At 41.8% G+C, this 25,023-nt stretch overlaps 1 protein-coding gene and 1 non-coding gene across 3 annotated transcripts in view; both read left to right on the top strand.

The window, feature by feature from the left end:
• GALNTL6 (polypeptide N-acetylgalactosaminyltransferase like 6) overlaps nucleotides 1-25,023 on the top strand; it is a 1,391,757-nt gene that overhangs the window by 1,212,747 nt on the left and 153,987 nt on the right. The window lies entirely within an intron of this gene.
• On the top strand, nucleotides 10,859-10,931 carry TRNAR-CCU (transfer RNA arginine (anticodon CCU)). The gene has a single exon. It is a non-coding gene; the product is annotated as a tRNA-Arg (tRNA).

The following is a 25,023-nucleotide window of genomic DNA, read 5'->3' as shown; positions in this document are numbered from 1 at the left end:
AGACTTTGCTTTCTTTCAGATGCCGGCCACTGCGGAGGGGTGGGCGGTGGGGAGTGCAGAGGAGAACTAACATCTGTCCAAAGCCTGACTCCCGCCCCTGGCAACCAGTGGACCGGAGCTTTCACAGACAGAAAGAGGAGACTGCATGCAGAAACAGCACAGGCAGCTCTGACAGCCACCCTCACATCGCTTACCAGGCTGTCAGGTCATCCTGGCTGCTTCGGGGATGCTCCATCTTCTGCTCCAGAGCCCGTCTGTTCCCATTTCTTTGAGGCCAATCCTCAGAATTGTGGCAGCTTTTGTCGTGGGTACAGTCCTTAACTATGCCTAATGAGTACACTGTTATTATTTGGCCTCCTTTGACTGTTTTCCTTTGCTTATGCATTTCTCTGATTAAACTTATTCTTTGAGTAAAGTTTTCCAGAGACAAAAGGCGGGCAGAGGACACGGGGGAAGGGTGTGGCCAGGACCAGAGGGTCCTGCCCCGCCGGAGGCCGGCATGACCGAGGAGGTGTACGGGGAATCTGGAGAGTATGACACCGCCCAGGGCACACCGTGAGGGCTGTTTTGAGGTTTCCTTAAACTTCTCCTCCAGAGGACTGAGCAGAGTCCGTTCTGAAAACCTCTCTGGCCTGGTCCCTTCTGAGAGGCAAGAGTCACAGGAAGGAATGGGGAGCAGGGATTCTCCTCCAGCTGTGAGAAGCCCCCGCCTGGTCTCCACGCAGCAGAAGCCGCTAGCAGACAGAGCGGTTGCCACATAGACAACAGCAGCCGTGGAGTGTTCCTTCACCAGCCACTGCTTGGAGCAGCTGCCAATAAGACTCTGCATCACGAGGATGGTCCCCAGACAAATGGGACAGACAGACAGCCACAGCTGAGCCGTCCCGGCGGAGACTCCCTGCAGGGCACCCTGCCTCCGGACAGCAGCAGTCTTCATCTCACAAGAAGAGATGGCAACAACTGACCTCAGGGAAATAACGATGGAATCAGAGGCTCGGAAACTTTAGGTTTGGCTCAACTCAACATATAGCTGTGTGTTTGAGATAACTGAAATCAAGAACCTCCTAGAGTAATGAAAATAAACACAAAAGCAAATGGGACCTAATTAAAAGCTTTCACACAGCAAAGGACACCATAAATAAAACAAAAAGACAATCCTCGGAATGGGAGAAAATATTTGCAAATGAAACAACTGACAAGGGATTAATCTCCAAAATATATAAGCAACTCATGCAGCTCAATATTTTTAAAAAAAGACAAATAACCCAATCAAAAAACAGGCAGAAGATCTAAATAGACATTTCTCCAAAGTCCAAAAGCACATGAAAAGATGTTCAATGTCACTAATTATTAGAGAAATGCAAATCAAAACTACACTGAGGAATCATCTCACACTGGTTAGAACAGCCATCATCAAAAAAAAAAAAAATCTACAAACAATACATGGTGGGGAGGGTGTGCAACAAAGGCGACTCCCCCACACTGTTGGTGGGAATGTAAATCGGTACAACCACTGCGGGAAACAGTATGCAGGTTCCTTGAAAAAGTGAAAACAGAATTACCACATGATTCAGAAATCCCGCTCCTGGGAATACACCTAAGGAAAACCATAATTCAAAGACATATGCACCCCACTGTTCATCGCAGCACTATTTACAATAGTCAGGACATGGACGCAACCAGCAACAGAGAAATGGATAAGGAGGATGTGGTTCATATACAAATGGAATATCACTGAGCCATTAAAAGGACAAAATAAAGCTATTTGCAGCAACACAGATGGACCTGGAGACTGTCATACTGAGTGAAGTGAATAAGACACAGAAGGACAAATATATGACCTCACTCGTATGTGAAAGCTAAAAAGAAAGGGTACAAATTAACTTATTCACCAAAAAAAGTAGTCATAGATGTAGAACACAAACTTACAGTTTCCAGGGGATAAGGAGGGCATGATAAATTGGCACATGAGACTGACATATACCTGCTACTTTATATAAAACAGATAACTAACAGGAACCTGCGATACAGCACAGGGAACTCTACTCAATGCCCTGTGATGGCCTGTATGGAAAAAGAATTTATATATATATATATATACACATTATATATATATATATACATGAGGGTATGTATGTATATGTAAAGCTGATTCATTTTGCTGTGTACCTAAAACTAACACAACATTATAAAGCAACTATAGAGCTGCCAGCCTCCTCTGTCCATGGGATAGCCCAGGCTAGAATACTAGAGTAGGTTGTATTTCCTTCTCCAGGGGATCTTCTTGAACCAGGGATCAAACCCCATCTCCTGCACTGGGAGACAGATTCTTTACCTCTGTGCCACTTGGGAAGCCCCACTTTCCAAAGCAGACTCTGCCAAATGTCCTAGATACCACTGGTAAAGAAATATGTCCTCTTCACAAAACAAGGGAAGACGATCCAAGGACCTCTGATATCCTCTCCAGCTCTATGTTTTCACCTTTTTGTTTTATTCTTTCCTCAGTAACCTCCAACAACCTCTGACAAGGTCATTCAAAAGTGTCAGCCTGGCATTCAAGAACCTACATAATGTGACCCAAATTTTCCTCTCTAAATGTGTTCACTGCATATATCTGATATGTCAGTCATCCTTCCCTACACAAATATACTAGGTGATTCCTTCCTAATGCTTTGCATCTTCCTCAATGCATTTCCTGGTCCTGTCTTGATTTAAGTCAAGAGCAAGTGCCCCCAGCTCCACAACGCCACCCCCATTCACCTCATCCTTATAGAGGCCTGTGATCCTGCAACAAATCATGTGTACACTCACATGACCCTTGGATCATCTAAGTTCCTTGAATATCTCTAAATGCATTTTAAGGCTCTTTAAACACAGAAAAGAGTTTTGGACCTTTGTGTCTCCCACAGGATTCAGTTACAGGGACTCTTCCAGTGCTCCAGTGACTAACACTCCATGCTCCCAGTGAAGGGGGCCCAGACTCAATCCCTGGTCAGTGAACTAGATCCCATACGCCCCAACTAAGAGCATGTCCCACATGCTGCAATTAAGACCCCAGGCAGTCAAATAGATAAATAAATAAAGTTTTTAAAAAGAATGTAATTATAAATATCATGAAATCAAAAAAGCTTCATTAAGTGAATACAACCCCAAAGAAGTAAAATGAATGATAAGTTTAGTCAATGCTGTAGGTTAAAGGGGAAGACTGGGGAGCCTTTGACACCCCAATAAATACATCCTTGTCCCTTGATCTGCCTCCTCCTAGAAAAGGCTGCTTCTATACCCTACATTCATCACATCGAAATACTCTAAACATCTCTATCACACTTTTCCCCGTTCTATAGCCACTTATAAAGTCTTTTATAAGTTGCCCAGGGTTCAAGGCCAAAGTCAGCCTTTTCTCCTATGAGAATTCCCCTTGCCTTCCTGGTTGGAATGAATTTCCCTCTCCTCACTCTTGCTTTCTCACTTTCTGTGTCCATCTTTTATGATCTTGAATTATAGTTAGTTTTATTGCCTCTCTGAGTCACCCCAGTGAGTTGCAACCTCCTTGAGAATGGGAACTGCTCATTTCATGTTTCTCTTTTATATCTCTCAGAATATCAGCACCGACTCTACAATAGTAGGTGATAAAATAATATTTATTAAATTATCTTGGGAAAGATGCCCCAGCAAATTTAGCCAGCCTTTATGCTGAAAGAGATGGATGACTTACTATGCTCACTTCTAAAGAGTGGATTTAAAAGAAACTGTGTTCTAAATCAGAGCAAAACTGTGTTCTATCTCAAACAGAAAGCAGAAGAGAAAATGTGAAGAGGGCATGATTATGCATGTGGAAAGCCAGCTAAGATTCTGAGACTTTCAGAAAAGAAAAGAATTTATAAATTAAGACACATAGAGACTTACGTTACAAATGGTTTTCTTAAAATATGGTTCACATTCCATGGATTGTCTAAGTGATACAGATTCTCACTCTTATTTTTAACGTTAATATTTTGTATTTATTTTAACTTACATTAGTAAAAATACACTAATGATGTTAAGGATAGTTTTGCTTAAGATGATGGTCAATTAAAATTTAACATTTAAAGGAAACAAAATGTAAATCATAGTTCAAATAATGTGAGGTATAGTAAAAGGTGTGAGACACCTACAAACATGGCCACAGCTTAAGGAAACAGTCCCTTGTTCTAACTGGAATCAAGGTCATGGACTCTCAGAGTTGCTGTTTCCTCAGTCCTACCATTTAACCTTGGGCCACTTCCTAAGGGTCTCTGAATACAAATCAGAAATCTCTCTCAAGGGTTTTCAATACCTTGGGGTATTTGCTTTTTAAAAGAAGACATTACATCACTAGTTGTTGCTTAGTCGCAAAGTGGTATCCAACTCTTTGCAGCCCCATGGACTGTAGCCCACCAGGCTCCTCTGTCCATGGGATTCCCCAGGTGAAAACACTGGAGTGGGCTGACATTTCCTTCTCCAGGGGGTCTTCCCAACCCAGGGACTGAAACTGCATCTCCTGCATAACAGGCAGATTCTTTACTGCTGAACCACCAGGGAAGCCCACATCACTAGTTACTCTTGCAATTTCTACCAACATCCCTGAATTTCCTCTACCTCTATCTTTTTATTTTCCTGAAGCTCTGGTTTCCTGAAGTCCCTGCCTCTTGCAGAGCCCTGCAGATCCAATGATTAAGCTTCTTTGTCCCTGCTGATGGGCTTCTCTTCTTCCTGAGAGGGGCATGGTTCTTCATTTGCAGCAAACTCCCCTCTGTCTGCAGTGCCATCATGAACTGTCAATATGTTTTTCATCTCAGTCTCTGGTGGACCATGTCTTGGCGAGTGTTCCTTCCCGGGGACCCTGCACTAAGCTCTGTGCAGCCCACTCATCAAGGACAGTTGATCTCTGTCTCTCCAGGGTGCAGTTTCTAACACAATACTGTCTTTGGCATCACTGATTGAAAACTATGTCATGGGTTGCCTTGTTACGCCCACTTATTGTCAACATCAAGGAATTAGTCTTCACAGCTGAATCAAGTAAATGATTATATAAGATTGCTTCTCTGGCTACTTGATGATCCCTGACCTTGCTGCTTTATTCAATGAGTAAGTGGACCAGGTCACAACTGAAAATCAGATTCAGTTCCAAAGTGCCAGACAGATCAGTCTGATAAAACTGGAAGTAAGAATGGAGTGAGATCCAACTCTTTGAATATAAAAACATTAGCTCATACATCCTGGTAAGCTTTCAGCTTGTTTAAAATATCATATTTGTTGTTTTCAGTCACTAAGCTGTGTCTGACTCTTGGCAACCCCATGGACTGCAGCACCCCAGGCTTCCCTGTCCTTCACTATCTCCCAGAGCTTGCTCAAACTCATGTCCATTGAGTCAGTGATGTCATTCAACCATCTCATCCTCTGTCGTCCCCTTCTCCTCCTGCCTTCAATCTTTCCCAGCATCAGGGTCTTTCCCAATGAGTCTGCTCTTTGCATCAGGTGGCAGCATCAGTCCTCCCAATAAATATTCAGGGTTTATTTACTTTAGGATCACACAGATGCTTATTTTCCAGTCTTCTCACTTTTTTGCCTTCTATACACATGCTTCTAAAGGAAACAGAAAACGATGATGCAAATTCAACAAAACAGCAGAAGTCGGGACCATCATTTCAAGTCAGGACCATCATTTCAAGACAGGACCATATTCTTTGTTGCTGTTCATCATCTAGAAACAGGAAAACGATCTTTGTAGACAAAACATTAAGGTGCTGGAGGAGGAAATGGCAACCCACTCCAGTATCCTTGCCTGGAAAATCCCATGGGCAGAGGAGCCAGGCGGGCTCCAGTCCATAGGGTCACAAAGAGTCCAACACAACTGAGCGACTGAGCACCCACGCACCCACGCTGCAACTAGAGAAAGCCTGCACCGCGACGAAGACCCAGAACAGCCAAAGTAAATACAATAAAATCTAGGAAAATGCAGGCTTTGGCCCCAACCCCAACCCTCAGATCTTGCATCAGAGGCTCCCCGATGGGGCCTTGAGATCTGCCACTTTCTCCAGCACCAAGTGATTCTAGAGGCCATTAAGCTTTTCGAACCACTTCCTAGAAGGAAACACACTTTGGGAAATGCTGCGACTGAATACATACCTAACTTCCATGATCTGTATTTAAACATGGATATGGATGCTATAAGAAACAAAATATACATTTATTTGATTGTCACCAAAAAAAAAAAATGACGGCACATTAACTATTGTTTGTCCTCCTCTCTCTGCCTGGCTTGCCGACAGCTTCAAACCAGGAGCAGGTGGTTCAGAGGGACAGTAAGTGTGCAGCCTCATCAGCCTGGAGCTCTTTTATTCTTTATGGTGAAGTGGATTCCCATGATTTTTTGTCATGTGTATTTTTGAGAAACCACTTGCACAGCTTTTACAAGAAGACGCCACTGTGCCTCTGGTGCAGGTGAGGGGGGATCTAATTTCATTACAGTTAAGTGCCTGCCTCCCATCACCCGCCAGCACAGCATAACACGGTATATTATGGGGCTGTAATAAACAGGAAGGACGTGGGTTGCAACGCCTTTTAGGAGAAGCCAAATTACTTTGGGCCACACATCTGCCTCTTCGGTTCATCCTATTTGCTGCCGTTTCACAACCTAATTACAGGGCTTTCTGGAAATTACTGTCCGGTGATAACAGGATGACCTGCTTTATGGAGCAGAGACAGGCAGCCCCAACGGCTTCAACCCTCATCGCTGCCTCCATGTAATTGCATCACACTTCACTGTGAATCCTCCATAGGCGGGAAGTAAATGAAATATTATAATTACCTTTTATTCCCTTTCCCCTGAAGCCAGAATTAGGGCAGTGTGTGTCCAGAGGAGAGGAATAGGGGGTGAGGCCTTTAAGAATAAAACTGGTGGTCTGTTCAAGGGGAAGTAAGGGGCCCCGTCCCCAGCCTTTTGGCTGCACACAAACCACATCAATAGCTGCACGTTTTGTTCACTTAGCAAAGTGTAAGACCCCATCTGTTTAAATCAACATCACAGTGAGACACGTTGGTTCAATCCTGAAGAAAATGTCTATTATAGTAATATATATGTGCAAGGCACAAGAATGCGAAAGGATTTATCTGAAGGAAAGAGACAGGTGAATAGAGCTTAAAGAGCAAATGGGCACTTTCAGGCTATCCAAAAAACATATGAAAGCTCATTTCTGCTCCTTTTGAGACAATTTTATTGGAGACATTTCAGTGAGATGCCTGAGTGGGACCTGAATATTGGAAAGGATGAGTGAGTTTAGGGCTGTAGTTCTCTAGGCTTTTAGAAAGTGCTTTTCCAATCCAATGAACTTTAACGGATGGGATAAAAGCAATTCCCTGATTTAAGTTCTACTCATGAGTCTAAGTATGAAAATAATCTCTAATTCAACAAGACTTTTATTTTTATTTTTTGATATGGGCCATTCTTAAAGTCTTTGTTGAACTTATTACAATATTATTTCTGTTTTATGTTTTGGTTTTTTGGCCATGAGCCTTGTGGGATCATAGCTCCTCAACCAGGGATTGAACCTTCACCTCCTGCATTGGAAGGCAAAGTCTTAACCACTGGACTTTCAGAGAAGTCTCAAATTCTGCAAGTCTAGACTTGGAGGAGGGAAATGGCCCTTCCCTGTGCGTCCTCTGCCTTTGGTGGGGTGGGCTGGGTATAACTGTAGATTAATCGCTGGTGATGTGTTCTCCAATTGCTCGGCAGGCAGCTCTTTGAAAACAAAAAAGAATGGAATTCACTGAATTTCTACGTCCCTCCTGAAGAGTTCTAAGCTGGGACAAGGGTCCATGTCCTTGAAAAGTATCTTCAGAGTTGCACTTTATGAAAACTCTATTATGTAGGTATAATTTCCTCAAATGCATCTTTGAGTGGCTCAGCAGAAAGTGTGATGGAAGAGGTGACATTCCCTTTAGCCAGGTGCCTCTTGTGAAGAAAAAACAACTGTAAACTGCTCCTTTCACTAAGCGCGTGCATGCATGCTAAACCGCTTCAGTCGTGTCTGACTCTTTACAACCCTGCCAGGCTCCTCTATCCATGCGATTCTCCAGGCAAGGATACTGGAGTGGGTTGCCACACCCTGCTCCAGGTGATCTTCCAGACAGAGGGATCAAACCCACATCTCTTGCATTGTCTCCTGCACTGCAGGCAGATTCTTTACCGCTTAAGCCGCCAGGGAAGACCTCACTAAGAATCAGTCCTCAAATATTCATTCAGCAAATATGCACTGTGTGCCAACCTCAGCATCATGCTCAGAGCCAGGGAGTGGGAATAAATGAAATGGCAATGCATCCATTCTCCTGGAATTCATATTGGAGTAGGGAGCCATCCAGGAAAGTGCATACAATATAGCAAGGAATTTAAGTCCGATGGTGAGATGCAGAGCAAGGAAGGGGTAGACAGGGTAGGCAAAGGGCCTGGGGAGGTGTTTTCTATACCATTTGAGGAAAACCTGCAGAGATGGAGCACCTCAAGCTGGGCTGGAGCAGACCTGGGTATCGTAGGAGCAGCAGGGAGGCCAGGGGGCTGCAACAGGGCAATGGAGGAGAAGAGTGTGGTGGTAGTAGATGGAATGCGGCCAGGACAAGGAGAGCCTTGTGGACTTTCTGGGACATTCCGGGAGGTTCTCTGGCTGCTGTGTGGACAAGAAGCGGCAGGGGTGGGAAAGCACTTGGGAAACCAGTTAGGAGGCTACTGAAATCAACCAAGGGAGAGAGTCGGGAGGCTCAGACCCAGTCCTCTGTACAAAGGCATTTCATAACCTCCACAGAAGCTACTGACTCAAGCAAGGGCTGTTGTTTTATGTCAACTATCAGCTGAGTGTGGATGGTGACTGCTGCTATGAAATTAAAGAATCTTGCTCCTTGCAAGAAAAGCTATGACAAACTCAGACGGCATATTAAAAAAGCAGAGACATCACTTTGCTGACAAAGGTCCTTATAGTCAAAGCTAAGTTTTCTCCAGTAGTCATGCACAGATGTGAGAGCTGGACCATAAAGAAGGCTGAACACCAAAAAATTGGTGCTTTTGAACTGTGGTGCTGGAGAAGACTATTGAGAGTCCCTTGGACTGCAAGGAGGTCAAACCAGTCAATCCTACAGGAAATCAGTCCTGAATATGCACTGGAAGGACTGATGCTGAAGCTCCAATATTTTGACCACCTGATGCAAAGAGCCACCTCATTGGAAAAAACCCTGACGCTGGGAAAGATTGAGGGCAGGAGGGGAAGGGGTGACAGAAGATGAGATGCTTAGATGGCATGACCAACTCAATGGATATGAGTTTGAGTAAATTCCAGGAGACAGTGAAGGACAGGGAAGCCTGGCATGCTGCAGTCCATGGGGTCACAGAGTCAGACAAGATTTAAGAGACCGAACAACAACCACAGCACTGGGGCTGCCTTGGTGGCTCAGTGGTGAATGATCCGCCCGCATATGCTGATGAGACAAAGCTCAGGAAGGAGACCCACAGCTGACCTCTCCGCCGTCCCTGCCCCCTCCAGGGGCCTCCCCTTCCCTGCCCGCATCCTAACAAGAATGACCCCTCCCCAGATGAACAGCCAGACAACCTGATGAGCAACCTGACTGTGACCACTGCTAGGCGAGGCAAGGAAAATCATTCACAAAGGCAAATGGAAGGCCTACATAGAAACAGAAAATGACACTCATGAAGGAGATCAAAAATGAACAAACCTATCTCAGTGAAATCAAATAAGTGTTATCTTTTGAGGGGGAAAAGCCTACAAATCCCAAGTGTTAGGAAATGATAATATTGAAACATACATTACCATATGTAAATTAGATAAGTCAGTGGGAATTTGTTGTATGATGCAGGGAGCTCAATCTGGTGCTCACCTAGAGGGGTGGGGTGATGCGGGAGGTGGGAGGGAGGTTCAAGAGGGAGGAGACATATGTACACCTATGGCTGATTCACGGTGATGAATGGCAGAAACCAATCCAATATTGTAAAGCAATCATCTACTGATTAAAAATAAATAAGTTAACCTAAAATAAAAAAGAAAGGATAATACATTAATAGAAAGAGATAAAATGAGTTGGAAATGGTCAGAAAAAAAAAAACAGTGATAATAATAAAGGAAGAGAAAATGCAGTCAAGGATTGTATCAACTAGAATTCCTTTGCTGCAAGCAACACAAACAGTCTCAACTAACTGAAACAAAAGGAGAGTTTAATGACAGGATATAGGAGATCTTCCCAGGTCAAAAGGAAAGCTAAAGAACACACCCTAGGAACAGGAAAATCCAGAAAGCCTTGCTGGAGGAATATGTTCATAGTTTTAGCTGGCTCCATCCATCCCTGTAATACAGCTTCCCTGTTGGCTCAAGTGGAAAGTCTGACTGCCAATGCAGGAGATGTGAGAGACGTGGGTTTGATCCCTGGGTCAGAAATCCCCTGGAGGAGGAAATGCAACCCACTCCAGTATTCTTGCCTGGAAAGTCCCATGGACAGAGGAGCCAGTGAGCTACAATCCATAAGGTTGCAGAGTCGGACACGACTGAGCGAGTGATGGATGGATGGACTCCTGTTATAAATGAAAGAAAGGCAACTACCTATCTCCACTCCAGCTCAAGATTCAGGATCTTGGAGATGATGTCCTGTCCTAGCTCTTTATCCCAAGGCAGAGCACGGAGAGCTTCAGATAAGGGGCTGGCAGGGAAGTGAGAATATATTCCATCTCCCCAAACTCTACTCCAAACAGAGGAGAGGAAGTTCCCCCAGGGAAATAAGGGCATTGTTAATTAAGAGACATGAATGCTGCAATGCCAAAAATTGGTAACCATCCACTGCACAGGCCCCGGAGGCCTAATGGATAAGGCACTGGCCTCCTAAGCCAGGGGTTGTGGGTTCAAGTCCCACCTGGGGTAAGAGTACCTTTGGGCTTCCCAGGTGGCGCTAGTGGTAAAGAATCTGCTAAGATATGGGTTCGATCTCTAGGTCAGGAAGCTCCCCTGGAGGAGGGCATGGCAACTACCCCAGTACTGAAGACTCCCATGGACAGAGGAGCCTGGTGGGCTACTACTGCCCCTGGGGTCACAAAGAGCTGGACACGACTGAGTGACTGAGGAGAGCAGCAGATCCACTACCGGGACATGAGCACAGGTTTGAGAAAAAAGTAAAAAGGGAAAGAATAAAAAAATAATTAAATGAAGAGCTTAAGAAGAAAATCATAGGTATAAATAACAAAGGAGATCAAATACACTCAAGTGTTTGCTTTTGAGATCCATCAATGATTAAAAATGATAGTATGAGTGAAATATATGTACCTCCATAACTTCCTACTACCTCATTCTTCCCAAGTGTTCTTTATTCATTCTTATTTTTTTAACTTATTAATTTTTAATTGGAGGATGATTGCTTTACAATATTGAGTTGGTTTCTGCCATACATCAACATGAATCTACCATAGTATACATATGTCCCTCCCTCCTGAACCTTTCGCCTACCTCTCGCCCCATCCCGCCCATCTAGGTTATCACAGAGCATCAGCCTGAGCTCCCTGAATCATATGTTAAGTTCCCACTGGCTATCTGTTTTACACGTGATCATTTATGTTTCCATGCCACTCTCCCCATTGGTCCTACCCTCTCCTTCCCCCACCCCCAGCCCCTGGTCCTCTATGTCTGCATCTCCACGGCTGCCTTGCAAATAGGCTCCACAGTACCATCTTTCTAGATTCCATATATATGTGTTAATATATTTGTTTTTCTCTTTCTGACTTACTTCACTTTGTATTATAGGCTCACGGTTCATCCATCTCATTAGAATCTACACAAATGCATTCCTTTTACATCTGAGTAATATTCCATTGTATGTATGTACTGCAAGTTCTTTATCCATTCACCTATCAATGGACATCTAGATTGCTTTCATATCCTAACTATTGTAAACAGGGATGCAATGAATATTGGGGTACATGTGTCTTTATCAATTATGGTTTCACCAATGTATATGCCCGGTAGTGGGATTCCCGGCTCGTGTGGTACTTTTATTCCTACTTTTTTAAGGAACCTCCACACTCTTCTCCAGAGTGGCTGCATCAGTTTTCATTCCCATCAACAGTGCAAGAAGATTCCATTTTCTCCATACTCTAAAACTCTTAGAGGAAACACAGGCAGAACACTCTATGACAAACGGCAAGCACCTCTATGACCCACCTCTTAGAGTAATGGAAATAAAAACAAAAATAAACAAATGGGACCAAATGAAATTTAAAAGCTTTTGCACAGCAAAGGAAACTATAAACAAGGTGAAAAGATAGAGAATGGGAGAAAGCCCTCAGAATGGGAGACAATAATAACAAATGAAACAACTGACAAAGGATTAATCTCCAAAATATACAAGCAGCTCATATCAGAAAAACAAACAACCCAATCAAAAAGTGGGCAGAACAGCTGATCTTTCAGCAGAAACTCTGCAGGCCAGAAGGAAATGGCAGGATATATTTAAAGTACTGAAAGGGAAAAATCTACAACCAAGATTACTGTACCCAGCAAGGATCTCATTCAAAATTGATGGAGAAATAAAAAGCTTTTCAGACAAGCAAAAGAGATTTCAGTACCACCAAACCACCTTTACAACAAATGTTAAAGGGACTTATATAGTCAAGAAATACAACAAAAGAAAAAAGATCTACAAAATCAACCCCAAACAATTAGAAAATGGCAATAGGAACATATATATATCAATAATTACTTTAAATGTAAATGGATTAAATGCTCCAACCAAAAGACACAGACTGGCTGAATGAATACAAAAACAAGACCCATATATATGCTGTCTACAAGAAACTCACTTCAGATATTGAGACACTTATATACTGAAAGTGAGAGGATAGAAAAATACATTCCATGCAAATGAAAAGCAAAAGAAAGCTGGAATAGCAATCCTCATATCAGACAAAATAGACCTTAAAAATAAAGAAGATTACAAGAGATAAGGAAGGATATTACATAATGATCAAGGGATCAATCCAAGAGGAAGACATAACAATTGTAAATATCTATGCACCCAACATAGGAGCTCCTCAATACATAAGACAAACACTAACAGACATAAAAGGAGAAGTTGACAGCAACACAATAATAGTAGGAGACTTTAACACCCCACTCACACCAATGGACAGATCATCAAAACAGAAAATTAATAAGGAAATACAAGTCTTACATTATACATTAGATGAGGTGGATCTCATTGATATCTACAGGATATTCCATCCAAATGCAGAAGAATACACCTTCTTCTCAAGTGCACATGGAACATTCTCCAGGATAGACCACATCTTGAGTTGCAAATCAAACCTCAGTAAATTTGACAAAATTGAAATTGTATCAAGCGTCTTCTCTGACCACAATGCTATGAGACTGGACATCAATTACAAGAAAAAACTGAAAGAAACACAAACACATGGAGATTAAATAACACATTTCTAGGTAACCAACAGGTTACTGAAGAAATCAAAAGGAAGTCAAAAAATTTATAGAAACAAATGACAATGAAAATACAACTCAAAACCCATGGGATGCAGCAAAAGCAGTTCTAAGAGGGAAGTTTATAGCAGTACAATCCTACCTCAAGAAACAAAATAAAACATTGACTAGACAACCTAACTTTACACCTAAAGCAACTGGAAAAAGAAGGAGAAAAAAAAAATTAGTGGAAGGAAGAAATCATAAAGGTTCAAGCAGAAATAAATGAAAAAGAAATGAAAGAAACAATAGTAAAGATTAATAAAACTAAAAGCTGGTTCTTTGAGAAGATAAACAAAATTTACAAACCCTTAGCCAGACTCATCAAGAAAGAGAGAGAGAAAAATCAAATCAACAAAATTAGAAATGAAAAAGGAGAGGTTACAACAGACAATGCAGAAATACAAAGTATTATAAGAGACTATTATGAACAACTATACAGCAATAAAATAGATAACCTGGAAGAAATGGACAGATTCTTAGGAAAGTTCAATCTTTCAAGAATGAACCAAGAAAAAATAGAAATTATGAACAATCCAATTACAAGCACTGAAATTGAAGCTGTGATCCAAAACCTCCCAAAAAGCAAAAGCCCAGGCCCAGATGACTTCACAGGAAAATTCTATCAAACATTGAGAGAAGAGAGAATGCCTATCCTTCTAAAACTCTTTTTAAAAAATTGCAGAGGAAGAAACACTTCCAAACTCATTCTTTGAGGCCACCATCACCCTGATACCAAAACAAGACAAAGACAACACAAAAAAAGAAAACTACAGGCCTATATCCCTGATGAACATAGATGCAAAAGTCCTCAATAAAATTTTAGCAAACAGAATTCAGCAACACATAAAAAAGCTCATACACCATGATAAAGTTGGGTTTATTCCAGGGATGCAAGGATTCTTCAATATACAGAAATCAATCAATGTTCAGTTCAGTTCAGTCACTCAGTTGTGTCCAACTCTTTGCGACCCCATGAACCACAGCATGCCAGGCCTCCCTGTCCATCACCAACTCCCGGAGTCCACCCAAACCCATGTCCATCGAGTCGATGGCCATCCAACCATCTCATTGTCTGTTGTCCCCTTCTCCTCCCACCCTCAATCTTTCCCAGCATCAGGGTCTTTTCAAATGAGTCAGCTTTTCACATCAGGTGGCCAAAGTATTGGAGTTTCAGCTTCAACATCAGCCCTTCCAATGAACACCCAGGACTGATCTCCTTTAGGATGGACTGGTTGGATCTCCTTGCAGTCCACGGGACTCTTAAGAGTCTTCTCTAACACCACAGTTCAAAAACATCAATTCTTCGGTGCTCAGCTTTCTTTATAGTCCAACTCTCACATCCATACATGACCACTGGAAAAACCATAGCAATCAATCTGATACACCATATTAACAAATTGAAAGATAAAAACCATATGATCATCTCAATAGATGCAGAAAAAGCCTTTGACAAAATTCAGCACCCATTCATGATTAAAATTCTTCAAAAAATGGGCATAGAAGGAACCTAACTCAACATAGTAAAGGCCATATATGATAAGCCTATGACAGACACTATTCTCAATGATGAAAAACTGAAAGCATTGCCCCTAAGATCAGAAATAAGACAAGAGTGTCCCCTTTTGCCACTATTATCCAACATAGTTCTGGAAGTCCTAGCCACAGCAATCAAAGAAGAAAAAGAAATAAAAGGAATCCAGATCAGAAAAGAAGTAAAGCTCTCACTGTTTGTAGATGACATGATACTGTACATAGAAAACCCTAAAGATGGTACCAGAAAATTACTAGAGCTAATCAGTGAATTCAGCAAAGTTGCAGGATACAAAATCAATACACAGAAATCACTTGCATTTCTATATACTAACAATGAAGAATCAGAAAGAGAAATTAAGGAATTAATCCCATTCACCATTGCCAGAAAAAGAATTAAATATCTAGGAATAAACTTACCTAAAGAGACAAAAGAACTGTACACAGAAAATTATAAGGCACTAATGAAAAGAAATCAGATGACATAAACAGATGGAGAGATATTCCATATTCCTTAGTGAAAGTGAAGTCACTCAGTCGTGTCTGACTCTCTGTGACCCCATGGACTATATATACAGCCCACCAGGCTCCTCCAGCCATGGGATTCTCCAGGCAAGAATACTGGAGTGGGTTGCCATGTCCTTCTCCAGGGGATCTTCCCGACCCAGGGATTGAACCTGGGTCTCCTGCATTGCAGGTAGACAATTTACCCTCTGAGCCACCAGGGCAGCCTCAATATTGTGAAAATGAATATACTACCAAATGCAATCTACAGATTCAATGCAATCCCTATCAAATTACCACGGGCATTTTTCACAGAACTAGAACAAAAAATTTCACAATTCATATGGAAACACAAAAGACCCCGATTAGCCAAAGCAGTCTTGAGAAAGAAGAATGGAGCTGGAGGAATCAACCTTCCTGACTTCAGATTATACTACAAACCTACAGTCATCAAGACATTATGGTACCAGCACAAAAACAGAAATATAGGCCAATGGAATAAGATAGAAAGCCCAGAAATAAACCCATGCAGTTATGGGTAACTTATTTTTTACAAAGGAGGCAAGAATATATAATGGGGCAAAGACAGCCTCTTCAATAAATGGTGCTGGGAAAACTGGACAGCTATATGTAAAAGAATGAAATTAGAACACTTCCTAACACCATACACAAAGATAAACTCAAAATGGATTAAAGACCTAAATGTAAGACCAGAAACTATAAAACTCTTAGAGGGAAACATAGGCAGAACACTCAATGACATAAATCAAAGCAAGATCCTCTATGACCCACCTCCTAGAGTAACAGAAATAAAAACAGAACTATACAAGTGGGACCTGATTAAACTTAAAAGCTTTTGCACAGCAAAGGAAACTATAAGCAAGGTGAAAAGACAGCCCTCAGACTGGGAGAAAATAATAGCAAATGCAACAACTGACAAAGGATTAATTTCCAAAATATACAAGCAGCTCATACAACTCAATAGCAGAAAAACAAACAACCCAATCAAAAAGTGGGAAAGGGAGCTGAAGAGACATTTCTCCAAAGAAGACATACAGATGGCTAACAGACACATGAAAATATGCTCAACATTGCTCATTGTTAGAGAAATGCAAATCAAAACTACAATGAGGTATCACCTCACACAGGGTCAGAATGGCCCTCATCAAAAAGTTTACAAACAATAAATGCTGGAAAGGGTGTAGAGGAAAGGGAACATTCTTGCACTGTTGGTGGGAATGTAAAATGATACAGCCACTATGGAAGACGATATGGAGACTCCTTAAAAAACTAGGAATAAAACCACCATGTGACCCAGAAATCCCACTCCTAGGCATATACCCTCAGGAAACCAAAATTGAAAAAGTCACATGTATCCCATTGTTCATTGCAGCACTGTTTATGAAGCAACTTAGATGTCCATCGACAGATGAATTGATAAAGAAGTTGTGGTATACATACACAATAGAATTTTACTCAGCCATAAAAAGGAATGCATTTGAGTCAGTTCTAATGAGATGGATGAACCTAGAACCTATTATACAGAGTGAAGCGAGTCAGAAAGAGAAAGATCAACCCCGTATTCTAACACATATATATATATGGAATCTAGAAAAATGGTACTGAAGAATTTGCTTACAGGGCAACAATGGAGAAACAGAGATAGAGAATAGACTTGTGGACCTGGGGAGAGGGGAGGAGAGGGTGAGCTGTATGGAAAGAGTAACATGAGCCAGTGGGAATTTGCTGTATGGCTCAGGAAACTAAAACAGGGGCTCTGTATCAAGCTAGGGGGGTGGGATGGCGAGGAAAATGGGAGGGAGGCTCAAAAGGGAAGGGAATCGTGTACCTATAGCTGATTCATGTTGAGGTTTGACAGAAAAATTCTGTAAAGCAATTATCCTTCAATAAAAAATAAATTAATTTTTTAAAAGTGGGTAGAAGACCTAAACAGACATTTATCCAAATAAGACATACAGATGGATAATAAACACATGAAAAGATGTTTGCCCTTGCTCATTACTGGAGAAATGCAAATTAAAACTACAATGAGGTATCCCCTCACCCCAGTCAGAATGGCCATCATCCAAAAGTCTATGAATAGACCTTGTTTCATTGTTAGAAGTTCCTGTCTTGCTTACCATACAGAAGTTTTTCTGTGATATTAAACAAAATTGCTCACAATTTTGATATATTTAATATCTCTAAAGAGTATGACAGACCAACCCTGAGAAAAAATGAATATTTTTGAATTGCCATGATCAATAATAAACATTTTCTTGTTAAAAAAAAAGTCTATGAATAATAATTGCCAAGGGTTTTTACACTGAGCTGAGGTAAAGGTGGTGTGGGATTTTCTAGTAACTTCCTCCTGCAGTAGAGAAAACAGAAATGCTGCAGCCTGTGTGGTATTCTGTCTGTGGACCTGGATAAAGGCATTTTACCGGAAAGCTTGTCAACACATCTCCTGGGTGAGGCAGGACCCTAGAGAGCGGCAGTACTGGTACCTTAGGCATTATTATTTTGTTTCTTATTGAGATCAAAGCTATTTATAATAACAGATTAGGTCCACCACTCATCTGAGCCTCACATGAGTTATGCTGAGGTACTGGGCTGAGCTGATCTTAGAACTAAGATCTTAGAAGATCTTAGAAAGCAGAGACAAATCTACAGAACTATGTTTTGTCTGCTGCTTTTTCAAATTGCAGCTTGGCAAAAGAAAGAATATATCGGAAGCTTTTAATTTTTTTTCTACTAAAAAAAAAGCTGCAGGAACATGAAAAGAGGAAAACAGGAGACATGGTGACATCTGCTTAATAGAAATGACTTCTCACAGCCTGTTTGACACAGCACAGAAGGGTCTGGGCTTTTTGTGACAGCTGATCTGAACATTTGAGGTTGAAAATAAAATCACACAAGTTCTGAACTATCCAAATGATCTACCCACATCAGCCAGGAAGTATAGACCAAGGAATTCTGAGTGCCTTGGCTTTAAAATAGCGGTTGGGACTCTTGGAGGAATGGTACATGAAAACAAGATATCTGAACAAGTCTAACTAGGTTTTTCTTCTTTTAATTTTAATTTTTTTAATTTTTAAAAATATCTTTTTAAAATAAACTTGACCGTGCTGGGTCTTCATTGCTGCACAGGCTTTCCTCTAGTCGCGGCGAGCAGGGGCTACTCTCTAGTTGCGTGTTAAGTGGGCTTCTCATTGCAGTGACTTCTCTGGTTCCAGAGCACAGGCTCTAGGGCTTCAGTAGTTGAGGCTCCTGGGCCCTAGGGCACAGGCTCAGTAGTTGTGGCACATGAGTTTAGTTGCTTTGCAGCATGTGGGATCTTCCCAGACCAGGGATCGAACCACTGTCTCCTGCATTGGCAGGCGGATCGTTTACCAGTGAGCCACCAAGGAAGCTCTTAAATTATTTCTCTAACAGCTTTATTGAGGTAGCTGCAAATTTAATATGCACAATTTGATGAGTCTGCACATATACATGAGTGATTCTTCATTGATGGGTTTAAGTTCTGAAATCTTTGGGTAGCAGAGGTGTTAAGAAAAGGCTTCAGAAACAAGCCAAACCTGCTTGATTCCCAGGCCCCTTCCTTACCATTAACTGCTCTGGGCTTTGTTTTCTTCATGGGGTTATTATGAGAATTGAGTAACATAAAACACAGAAGGCAATCAGAACAGTACCTGGGACTGGAATTATTTAGTAAGTTTTATCAGTTATTTTTAGGGCTTTCCAGGTGGTTCAGTGGTAAAGAATCATCCTTCCAATGCAGGAGACACAGGAGACATGGGTTTGATCCCTCGGATTGGGAAGATTCCCTGGAGGAGGGCATGGCAACCCATTCCAGCATTCTTACCTGGAGAATCCCATGGACAGAGGAGCCTGGCAGGCTATAGTTCATGGGGATGAAAAGAGTTGGACACAATGACAGCACAAGTTATTTTTATTGTCACTAAATACAATGAATGGATAAAATTGTGATCATAAGGGCAATGAAAGGTTGTTGTTATCTTGAGAGGCATACTTTGAAATCAGCCAGGTTAACATTTCACAAAGTTCACTGTCTTTAACAGTATGTACATTCTGTCTGACAGTTGTGTGCAGGTTTTTGTTCACACGTATTGTTCACTGATAAAACTATAAATAATAAAAGGTCAGGGACCACCTCTTACTCAAATGCTCATGATTTGAACCATATTATACTAAGTAAAAACAGCAGTCATGCTTTAATTTTGTTTCAGAATTGTGAAACTGTACAACTTTTTCTTTTTAAGAAAATCTAGTAGAAGAATATATTGATCTTATCTAATTGCTTTCAAATACGCTGTGATGAAACTCCTCAGTGATCAGCTACAGCTGGACCTTGTTGATCTTTATTTCGTAGTGCAAAAGCATTTCTGGTTTTGTTTAGTTGCTAATTCATGTCCAGTTCTTTGCACCCCATGGACTGTAGTTTGCCAGGCTCCCCTGACTAATGGATTCTCCAGGCAAGAATACTGGAGTGGGCTGCCACTCCCTTCTCCAGGGGGATCTTCCAGATTCAGGGATAAAACCTGAGTATCCTTCATCTGCACTGATTGGCAGGTGGATTCTTTACTGCTGGGCCAGCAGGGAAGCCTGAAAGCATTTTTAGCCAGGTTAAATTCCCAAGCCTTAAAAAAAAAAAGGAAAGAAAGAAAAACAGCTTCTGTGATTCAGAAAGTCTGTTCTCTGTTTAAAAGGAAAAAGTTGTGTGGAGGTATATCATAGCATATGTATCAAACAGCCAGATGTTTTATAGAGAGGTACTCTGGAAACTAGGAAAAACTAATAAATATTGCATACAGAACAAGCTCTATTTTACTCTTGTGCTTATAAATGAAGGGAAGATTTTTCTAAATTATCTTTGTGACCCCATGGACTGTAGTCAATCTGGCTCCTCTGCCCATGGAATTCTCCAGGCCAGAATACTGGAGTGAGTAACCATTCTCTTCTCTAGGGCATCTTCCCAGCCCAAGGATCAAACCCATGTCTCCTGCAATGCAGGCAGATTCTTCACCATCTGGACCACGACAGAAGCCCATTTATGAGCTAAAGGTTGCCTAAAGTTGTTACTGAAACACAGCAGTTAAAACCAGATGCTCGGGCCTGGTGCACTGGGAAGACCCAGAGGGATCAGGTAGAGAGGGAGGTGGGAGGGGGAATCGGGATGGGGAATACATGTAAATCCATGGCTGATTCATGTCAATGTATGACAAAAACCACTACAATATTGTAAAGTAATTAGCCTCCAGCTAATAAAAATAAATGAAAAAAAAAAAAAACCAGATGACATTAATGAAGCTTGATTCACTAGTATTGTACTCAACCACCAGTACATTTTATAGGTGACTTTTACAGTTACGTAGGAATATAGTTGTCCCTTAAACAACATGGGCTTGAACTATGCAGGTCCAATTATATGCAGATTGTTTTTCAATAAATACTGCAATACTATACTATCTGGGCTTCCCAGATGGCTCAGTGGTAAAGAACCTGTTTCAGTTTTTAAATATATCCAATTTATCTATTTACTTTTTAGGGCTAATGGGAAAATGTTGATCAACAATACTTTCAGAGACTCAAAAGAAAACTTACTTTAATCTATTAGAAATCTTAAAGCTTCAAATATAGCAGATTGGGTTTGCCATTCAGTCGCTCAGTCATGTCCAGCTCTTTGCAACCCCGTGTACTGAAGCATGCCAGGCTTCCCTGTCCTTCATTATCTCCTGGAGTTTGCTGAAACTCATGTCCGTTGAGTTGATGGTGCCATCTAACTATCTCATCCTCTGTCAGAGTCGGTTTTCAGAGTATTTATGTCCTTTTTTATCCTCTACATGGTCTTTGGTGTTCTGTTTCTATTTTAACTGTATTTGTATTGTGCCCTTTATTTTAAAATATTGCAAATAATTTTGGAAGGAGATGGGTACTGACAAAAATAAAATAAAACTCTTAGATAAAGGCAGATTATCAGTGGAAGAATATCCACCAGTGTCTCTATTGTAATTATAGTCTTATTATTGAATCTCTTTGCCTGAAAGGACTTGGGGGTTGTTATCTGCCTAGGGGTAAAAAAAAAAAAAACCACACATTAAGAAACTATTAACCTTTGATAACCTTTACAGTATTTCTTCAAGTTTGCCATTGCTGCCAAGGGAACATATCCAGACAGAGCAGAAAATTCATTAGACTTGAGGGTTTCAGATATCTCTATCAAGGACAAGGACAAAACGGCTGTCCCAGAGGAAAGACTGGTACACGAGGGCTCAATAACTTCCATTTTTCTTCATCTGGGTCCGGTGACCCATTCCATGAAAATGCCAGCACTGCGCTATTTCATCCAGATGAACTGGGGTTATGCCATCAAGATAAACACTGTTTGCTCAGGAAGCCCTGAAGCCCAGCACTGCTGATAATATTCAGAAGCTCCCTCTCTAGAGTCAAAGTGACATTTGGTCCTGATGACATTTGCAGAATTTGGGGCCAAAGTTTTTCCACCTCCCAAAGGCAAAAACTTTGAGTCAATGGGGCTTAATCCAGGTTTAAGTTATGGTATACCTTAGTAGTCAGATACAAGTAGACACTTGATTAATGAATAGTAAATGAACAGCAACTATAATTCTGAATAGCAACGATAATTCCAATGCCTTTAAGTATCAATTTAGTTTTGTAATATTTTCAAATAAACTACTGAAAGCCACTGTATGCTTTGTAAGATGTACATGATACTTTTTATCTGGTACCTCTGGTAAAGAATCCACCTGCAATGCCGGAGACATGGGTTCAATCCCTGGGTTGGGAAGATCCCCTGGAGAAGGGAATGGCTACCCACCCCAGTATTCTGGCCTGGAGAATTCCATGGACTGTACAGTCCATGGGGTCACAAAGAGACATGACAGAGTGACTTTCACTTGGCAGAAACAGGATTATGTTGTGGTTTTTCCCACCTGTTGCTCCCATTCATTTCCTCTTTGACCTCCCCCACTACCCCTGGTTTTTGTGACAGGATTTTATCCTGATTTTCCTCCAGCCTCTCTCCTGAGACCCTGCAGGAGCCTCGAGTGTTCTCACATCCTGGGTCTTCTACTGTCTCTGACCTGGGTCATTTCTTCTGATTTAAGCTGATGACTCCTACATCTAGATACCTATCCCAGGTCTTTCTTCTGAGTCTCAGTCCTGCATGTTCTATAAATAAATCCATCTGGATATTGCATGGATGATTCAACGCAAACAGGCCCAAAGCTGAGCTCATCCTCCAGACTCTTTACATAACTGCTTCCCAGTTCCAAGGGACTGCACCACCTGATTGAACCCACCTGGTTTACAAAGAGAGAAGGCTTGAATTCACAACCAAATTTTCAACCTCCCTTTCCAGGTCTACGTTGGGCTTTCCGAGTTGATTCTAGGTCCTCCGCATCTCTTGGGTCCACTCCCTCTTCACCGTCTTTACTACTTCTACTTCGAATCAGGTTCATTCCTTCCCACCTGGATGTCTGGACCAGCCTCTGAGCAGGCATCACAACTCCTGAAGTCCTACTTCAAACTTCGGATCCCAAACATCCCCCATGATGGTTTTCCTAAAAGAGACCTGACCATGTAATTTCCCAGCTTCAAGCACTTCAGTGGATCCTCATTGAGTCTGAGATTGTGTGTGTGCCTTTGTGTGTCTGAGGGAGATAAAATGAGGATGAGAGAAAAAGAAAAAGAGAAGGAGATAAATATGCCCCAGTGCAATGTCAAACCCTCATGGTTTGAATCCACTTTCAACCATGTGACATCAGTCAGATCATACAAACTCCCTCTAACCTGGGTTTTCTCAGATAGGTGAGAAAACCCAGGTTATATAAAAATAAATAACACATATTTTTTGTTTTTATTTACCTGGGTTTTCTCACATATATTTTTAGAATTTTTATTTATTTTTCTTTTTCCCAGTATTGATTGACCTAAATGGAAAGGCAATCCAAAAAAGAGGGGATATATGTATACATAGCTGATTCATTCTGCTGTGCATCAGAAATTATAACAACATTGGAAAGCAACTATACTCAAATAAAACTTAACTTAAACATAAAGTTCTCATCTATTAAATAGGGTAACACCTGTGTCTAACTACTCGGAGAATTTCGAGGACAAGCTGAGATAAAACACCTAACCTAGCGCCTGGCTAATAATTAGGTATCTGGTCAACAAAGTTGTGGCTCTTCCTTGACCAAGTGCAAACTCCTCAGTTTATACACTGAGCCTGTCCTTCCCCAGCCCGTATTACTGACCCCAGGCTTACCTGTAGCGGAACCCTCACACCTAGGCTGCCGCTGTGTCAGCTGAGTTACTGTGGGTTCTTTTAGCTCCTGCCGTTCTCTCTGAAATGCTTGGACCTGCTTCCTTCTTTACCTGGCCGACTCCTGCTCAAGGCTCTAGTCAGCCTTTTCTTGCTCTGGATCACTCTCCCTAAGCCACATCCCATGTGGATTACAGGCCTGGGCTTCCAATTTCATAATTATTTCAGTCAAAACTCAAGTGCCTTTTAGGTGTCAATCCTGTGCCATTCTGGGAATAGATAAGTGTCTGGGGATGTAGAGCTTGGCCTCAGGAACCACACAGGCTTGAGTGGGGCAGAGATACGGGGACGGGCGTGTCCCGCACCTCAGGAGAACACGCAGACCAGCCCCTAGTCCTGCCTGGAAGGATCTAAGGCAGCTTCTGGAAGAAAGGAAACTTCTGGAACCTTATGAGTAGACTAAATTAAATCTGTAGTCATTCATGGTCCAAATCAAGACATTCTTAAGAATAAAAGAGAGTGCTCATTCGATCCCTGAGTCAAGGAAGATCCCCTGGAGAAGGAAATGGCAACCCACTCCAGTATTCCTGATTGGAGAATCCCATGGACAGAGGAGCCTGGCAGGCTACAGTCCATGGGGTCGCAGAGTCAGACACAACTGAAGCGATTTAGCATGCATGCATTTTCTTCTATAACACAGCAGGACAAGGACAGGGCAACGAGCTCCCTACACAGCAACTGGGTTAAACATCCCTCTGTGATTCTGGACAGCTCTCAGGCCACGTCCCCTGTGGGGGTGTGGAGCAGCCACAGGACAGCCGGGTACCGGTATCTTCTGATCTCACTCCCTTCTGTGTTTTCTTACTTATTTTTAATTGGAGGAAAATTGATATACAATGTTGTGTGGGTTTCTGCCATACATCAACATGAATCAACCACAGGTATACATATGTCCCCTCCCTCTGAAGCCTCCCTCCCACCTCCCACTTCATCCCACCCCGTGCCCCCTTCTTGACTAAGGGCTGTTGGCAAAGCTTTAATTCCCCAGCCTCTATCAGGCTCATTTTGTGGGCAAACTTGGCCAACTCTATAGCATGTGATGTGACCCATGATATCCAGAAAAATGAGTAGCTTCCTGTTTTTCAG

The sequence above is a fragment of the Odocoileus virginianus genome, chromosome 18 (genome assembly GCF_023699985.2).
Source record: "Odocoileus virginianus isolate 20LAN1187 ecotype Illinois chromosome 18, Ovbor_1.2, whole genome shotgun sequence".
Lineage (NCBI taxonomy): Eukaryota > Metazoa > Chordata > Mammalia > Artiodactyla > Cervidae > Odocoileus > Odocoileus virginianus.
Note: the sequence above shows the minus strand (reverse complement) of the source record. Positions and strands in the feature narration are given on the sequence as shown.